The following is a 7,326-nucleotide window of genomic DNA, read 5'->3' as shown; positions in this document are numbered from 1 at the left end:
CTCGAGAACATGTTTCTCGGTTTTTGGAAGCATTGGGTGAACATGAGCATAATCATGTCGTCCGTTTGAAGGAGTTTTCAAAATCTTTGAAAGGCGGAGCATATACCTGGTACAAAAACATCACACCAGGGAGTATCACGAGTTGGGGATAAATGATTAACGATTTCTACAGGAAATATTTCTTTGTTTCAGAGAAAATCACCCTCTCTGATCTTGGAAGGATGTTTCAAAGGGGCAATGGACATCCTAATGATTATGTGAAAAGGGTCAGAGTTCAAGCCTTGGACTGTCATGATCTGAATGTCATAGAACAACAACTTGTGGACTTGTGCATCAATGGCATGATCCCGGTCTATAGAGCTTTGTTGGAAAATCTTCGTTTCCATACCTTTTCAGAACTTCATGAAGCGGTGAAGAGATCAACGACTACTGCACCCGCTTTACTGGAAAGAGAAAAAGCTACAAAAGATGAGGAACCGAGAGAGACTCGAGGTAGCATGCGTATAATCAACAAACAGTACAACCTCCAGCCCTCCACAAATACTGTTGCAGAAGGGGAAACCGGAAAGCCGAACCGCAGCGCAAGCCTACATCTTCAGCTCCTCCAAAGGCACCATGAAAGGGTAATCAAACCCGGGACGCACAAGCTCCAACCCAAAACACAGATCCAGCGGAACCTGACTTCCCTCTCTCGAGGTCATTGAACTGCTGGATGCCTGGATCCAAGATGGTGCAATCAAGTTGCCATATGTCAGAAAAGAACCAATTGAAGAGGAAATGGAGAACCCTCGCTACTGCCGTTTCCATAGGTTCATCAATCATCCCACCAGTGACTGTAGGGTATTGAAGCGCATATTCAACGAAAATGTAGAATCAGGGGAGCTTAACTTGGGGACTGAAGGAGTACACATGGACCCTCTTCCAGTCAGGACTGTCTCCATCTTCGAACAACCAGTCAAAGAAGCAGTTCAGTCGTTGATCAAACATGTCTGTGAATTGATTTATCTGTTAAAGACTCAAAGGGGAGACATGTTCACGGCTTTGAATCATATAGTATCTGGGAAACGTCTACTGATCCCAGAAGTACCTCCCGAGCCTCCAGCCACTGACAAAGAAATGTATGACTGGGGACTGCTCACCACAGTGCATCTTAAAGGAAATAAATTCAGAAGAGTGTTTGTTTATGTTGGCACAACTATAAACATCATTCCTTTGAAAAATCTCAGAGCCGCTGGCATTATTCCACAAGAAGCTACGCATGCTCCCATGACAATCAGAGATCATGAAGGGACACTCAGAGATGCATACGTCTACATCACCCTCAAGGTCAGGGAAAACTCGGTCTGCACTGAGACAAAGTTGTATATAATCCGGGAAGATCCAGGATATGACATGATTCTCGTACGACCTTAGATTCATGATTGAAAGGTGACTCTAATTCCTTCGGTTGAAGAAATCTCTGATTCAGAAGAAATAGAAGATACTCCATCGTTAGATCATCTGGAGGAAGTTAAAACCTTGATGGAATTAACACAAAAACCTGGTGATAGAAACATTTTTGTGTCCGATTTGTCTCGATTCTATATATTGTTAGGGCTCATTTTTGTACTTATTATGGTGTTTTATTTATTTATAGGTATTTTTGGCCAATAAACATTTTTGGGAAAAATTGGCTCGAAAAGTTGTCGGAAAGCACCCGGAGGACATTTGCTATTCGGACTCTCACTTTGGATAAGGGGTAACCTAATTACTAAGGGGCATACCATTTCCAGACAGTTGCTAATCGCACCCCTACCCTGGATAAGGGGAAACCATCTTCAACATTTCAAAAACCAGGTTTTGGCGGGAAAATAGGTGCAGTGAAGAACATATTTTGGCAATCGTGATTTGGAGGAGTTTGAGGTCGATTAAACCTATGATTTTCATAGGATAGACTCCTTATGGGTCTAGGAATCTGATATGGGTGTTTAAATCGATTAGACTGGGCTCAATTGAGGGATTTTTATCACAACAGAAAATATGGAAAGTCACGTGTGTGACCTGTTTTAGGGAATTTTAGAGAGATTAAAGTGTTGTAATCTTTCCCAAATATTTGTATCTATCTAAGAAAGAGTTTAGAATAAAAAGGAAAACTCAGAAACGCGTAGAAGTTCTAAAACAAGAAATTGCCGCAACTTGGCCGTGAAGAGAAGGAAAGAGATTTTGGAAGATTTGAGAGAGATTTAATCGGTATTTTTGATATAAGTAGATGTATTGGGCCATATAGAAGAGGTGTCAAGAGTTTGGGAACCTAAGGAGAGCCAGAGAAGAAGAAATCAGAGCTTTACCAAACTCTGTTCTGCTGCTGCTGAAGAGGAAGAAAGCGAAGAACATTGACGCGCGGGAAACAGTCACAGAACATTGTCGTTGTTTAACAGCTGAAGAACATTAAGCTGTGCAGGACAATCGTATTCTAGGGTCTTAAAATCAGCGACAAAGCAACAATATTAACAACAGTTTTCTGTAACAGTTCCATTGTAACAGCTGTTTTGCAACACCAATACACTGTTGCAAACAGTCTATGTTATTACTTTTCACTCTTTTAATCATCTTTTGAGCAACAAATACATATTTTGAGATCATGATTAATATGAGGAGCCAAACCCCATTGCTGAGGCGATAGAGGAAGCTATTTTTCCAAGAAAAAGTGGTATATTCTATTTTATCTTTTTATTTGCAATAATTATATGATTATTTGCCTTGAACTATTATTGAATATGATTTTTATTTGAGTGATTGTGATCTATTTTGATGGAGTATGCTTAGTTTTAAGACTTTTGATGCTTCATACTTGGTATTTACAATTACTACTTTTGAAAATCTACTTGTTGCAATATTTTAGAATCAAATTAAACGAGAAAATTGCATAAATATAAGTATTGGTTTAATCACTTTGAACTTGGAAAATAGTGGAATCTTAGCCTCAGTGTTTCTTTTAGTATTGATATCATCTTTGATTGAGTTTGCTATAATTTTTAGTGAGTTTTATATTTTAGTATTAGAATTTAAGTATAATTAATATCCTTCACAAGTCTAAGAATCGAACCACTTTTACCACTATCTACAAATCACATCAATTTTTGGCGCCTCCGACGCGGACTTGTTTTTATGGTTTTAGATTTATTTTTTTATTTTTATTTTTTTTTTGTCTTTTTTATGTTTTTGGGTATTTATCTTGTGTCTACAGGTTCTGGATCATAAAGAAAATTGAGCCAAGGAGTTTGGTGATTTCATAAAGACTTGGAGCTAAAGATTAAAGCAAAAAGAACAGAAAAGAAGACAATTTTATTTTAGACAATTTTAGGGTTTGTTTTTTATTTTTTTAAAAAAAAAACTGTATTAGGGTTTATTATTTTTGTAATTTTTCTTTATTTTTTTGGACTTTTGGACTTTGGGACATTATTTTTTTTATTACCCTACGGAAGGGTACTTTAAATATAAACTGTTTGCAGAGAAGGAGGACAATTACGATATTGTCTCTGCACCTTGGGTTCGTACACTAGACATCGGAGTCAGTGGCCCGAGTCGACTACAACCGATTCATCCCCCGTCTGGAACGGGAGGTAAGATTCTAAACACTCGCGAATCCCCTGTCAGCGAGTTACTGGACTCCTTCGTATGCATATATGTTGAGGACTGAATACGGACATTTATTTTTCTAGTAAAGGGCAAGGCCTGGCCATACAAGATAAGGGTTCGGATTTCATCACCGTTCTCTTCTTGCCCGCTTTAGGAACACGTAACCTACGCGAACCTAAGCCTAAAATTTTGACTAGAACGAGACCGATAGGGTAACGAGCTTAACAGGAAAGTCATTCGAAAAATATTGGTTACTCTTTTAAGCATACTTCGAAGTTCTTGACGGTTTCTGTAAGTTGAATGCGTGACTGCGCCGCCTTGTAATACCGGTGAGGCCTTGGGTATCAAAGCTCCACCGAGCTTCCCTCGCCTCTATTCAACTTACGTTAACTCGGATTGATTCCAGAGGGGTTTGCTTAAATTGTAACGAATTCCCGTTCGAAGGATTAGAAGCTGGTCTAGAAACAATCTAAGTGGAGCCATCATGCTTTTTGTTTGCTAGAAATCAATAGGTTTGATTTGGTTGAGTCGGCCTTGATCTGTGTTTGCTTACCCTTCCAATTTAGAAAATTCTATTGTATGCCTGAACGTAAAAGAGACGCACTAGGTAGATTTGTTAAAGAGAAACCTAGTAGTTCGAAGCGTCTCGATTACCTTAATCTAGAAAGTCCGGCTTTTGAAGAGTCTTTTTGAACGTTCTTTGACTGAGGAGAGAATCCTGTTGCTCCGATAGCGCCAGAAATGGCAACTTTGAAAGCTTTGTTGAATCCAACTAGGACTACCCGTCCTTCGTGTATTAAGTTAGCTGAAACGGAGGCACCCTATGAACTGAAACCTGGGACCTTACAGATGCTCCCAATCTTTTTAGGGAAAGAAAATGAAAACCCTTATTACCATGTTAGGGATTTTGAGGAAATTTGTAGTACTCTAAGAATTAGAGGCTTAGATGATGATGCTTTGAAACTTAGGTTATTCCCATTTTCCCTGAAAGATAAGGCCAAGTCGTGGCTGTATAGTTTGGACTCCGAGTCAATTGAGACATATGAACAACTTACATCTGCCTTTTTCAATAAGTTTTTCCCTAGGCACAAAACATCGTCTATTAGGACGCAAATATGCACATTTTCACAACAAGAGGGAGAATCTTTATATAGGTATTTGGAAAGGTTCAATGATTTATTATCCCAGTGTCCTCATCATGGTTTAGAAAAGGTTAGGCTAGTTCAGATCCTTTATGAGGGTTTAGATTATTCCACAACGACCATGGTTGAGTCTCTATGCACTGGTGGATTTGAAAACCAAACTGTTGATGCGGCGATGGAATTTTTTAATGAAATCGCCGAAAAAACCCAGCAATGGGAAAATAGTAGGGCACCCCAGAAAACTTCTTTTAAGTAGAGGAAACGTTAATAGGGTAGAAGGAGGCTATGAATCAGATGCCAAAATTGCTGCTATAGCAAAAAGGTTAGAAGCCTTAGAAGTGGGCCAGACTAGTGGTAGAGTGGAGCCTTTTTGGGAAGGCCAGAATATTGAAGAGCAGGCCAATGCTTTATAATAACACTAGATTTGATAACCGTCAAAAGATTGACCCATATTCAGAAACCTATAATCCTGGTTGGAGAAACCATCCGAACCTTTCGTGGTCTAAGGGCCAAAGTCAAGGTCAGTTTAGTAATTCTAATGCTCCCCCAGGTTTTGGCTATACTAAGAATCCTTCAGGACTAGCTCAGTTTCAGAATCAGTCAGATAAGAAAATCCTAAGTTTAGAGGAATCTCTCGCCTTGTTAACTCAGCAAACTGCAAAATTCCAGTTATCCGTAGAACAGAGTCTACAAGCTAGTAACAGGATAGGACAAGAAAATAGTCAGGCTATTTCCGAGTTAAAAACCCAGGTTGGTCTGATAAGTGATTCTTTGAGAGAAAAAGGTAAGTTTCCTAGTCAAACACAACCCAACCCTAGAGGAGTTCATGAATTAGGTGCAAAACCATCGAATCAATTGAATGTTGTTAGAACCCTTAGAAGTGGTAGAGTTGTAGACAATAAGGTAACCATGCCCGATAGTGAACATACTGTAGTTCACCCCTCAGGATCTCACCTCTCAGGACCAGTAGCTGAAGAGACTGATAAAGTTTCTGATGATGTGAATTCGGTTCCTGAAAGGTCTGATTTTAGGCCTAGAGCCCCATTTCCTCAGCTATTAGTACCAACAACGAAGGAATCGAACTTTAATGACAGTGGAGGTTTTTAAGCAAGTTACCATAAACCTTCCCTTATTAGATGCAATTAGGCAATTCCTGCTTATGCCAAGTTCCTTAAGGATATGTGTACGCGAAAGCGAAACTTAGCGTCCATAAGAAAGCCTTTTTAGCTAGTCACGTAAGTTCAATCATTCAGAACACCACAACTCCAAAGTACAAAGACCCAGGTTCTCCTACCATTGCTTGCACAATAGGTAACTTCCGGGTAGAAAAAGCTTTACTTGACTTAGGAGCCAGTGTGAACTTACTGCCATTCCATGTATACTTACAGCTAGGACTTGGTGAAATGAAACCTACTCAGATGACACTGCAGTTAGCTGATAGGTCTGTTAAAATCCCTCGAGGTGTTATCGAGGATGTTCTTATTGAGGTCGACAAGTTTATTTATCCAGTGGATTTCGTGGTCCTAGATACCCAACCTGTCCCTGACCCAGAGAACCAGATACCTGTGATTTTAGGTCGCCCATTTTTAGCTACGTCTAATGCGATCATTAACTGTCGAAATGGTGTGATGAGTTTATCTTTTGGTAATATGACTATGGATGAACATTTTTAATGTCAGTAAGCAACCTCATGAGCTAGATGACACATGTGTTGAGGAGGTGAACATGATAGAAGCCTTAGTTCAGGAGTCATTACCAAACATCTTGTCTGAAGACCCATTAGAAAGTTGTCTATCCCATTTTGGTTTAGATTTTGACGACGATAGCACTATTGAACAGGTGAATGCTCTATTAGATTCTACCCCTGTGTTAGACACTGATAGATGGAAAGCTAGGTTCGAACCGTTACCAGTTTCTGAGACTACCCTAATTCCTTCTTTAGAAGAGCCCCCAAAGTTGGACCTTAAACCACTACCCGATACTCTAAAGTATGTGTTTTTAGGCCCATCTGAGACTTTACCTGTGATTGTAGCTTCCAATTTGGATAGTGATCAGGAAAGTAGGCTAGTAAATGTACTTCAAGACAATAAGGAAGCTTTAGGGTGGACTATAGCAGACATTAAGGGTATAAGTCCTACTGTGTGTATGCATCAGATTCATTTAGAGGAAGACTCCAAACCTTCTAGGGAGATGCAACGTCGACTGAACCCTAACATGAAAGAGGTAGTTCGAAAAGAGGTGCTTAAGTTGTTAGATGCGGGTATTATTTACCCAATTTCAGACAGTAAGTGGGTCAGCCCTGTTCAGGTTGTCCCCAAGAAATCAGGTATCACTGTAGTCCAGAATGATAATAATGAATTAATCCCAACCCGAGTGACCACGGGATGGCGTGTGTGTATTGACTATAGGAAATTGAACAAGGTCACAAGGAAGGATCACTTTCCCCTTCCTTTTATCGACCAAATGCTAGAGCGATTAGCTGGACATAGTCACTATTGCTTCTTAGATGGCTACTCCGGTTATAATCAGATCGTTATTGCCCCAGAAGACCAAGAGAAAACCACTT

General features: G+C 39.7%; 1 pseudogene; it reads right to left on the bottom strand.

Moving 5' to 3' along the window:
- Window positions 1-4,723: 4,723 nt before the first annotated feature.
- LOC113335070 lies at window positions 4,724-4,823 on the bottom strand (annotated as a pseudogene).
- Between the last annotated feature and the right edge of the window lie 2,503 nt (window positions 4,824-7,326).

Source organism: Papaver somniferum, unplaced genomic scaffold (assembly GCF_003573695.1).
Source record: "Papaver somniferum cultivar HN1 unplaced genomic scaffold, ASM357369v1 unplaced-scaffold_137, whole genome shotgun sequence".
NCBI lineage: Eukaryota > Viridiplantae > Streptophyta > Magnoliopsida > Ranunculales > Papaveraceae > Papaver > Papaver somniferum.
The sequence above is the reverse complement of the archived record's forward strand: the minus strand, read 5'-3'. Positions and strand labels throughout refer to the sequence as shown.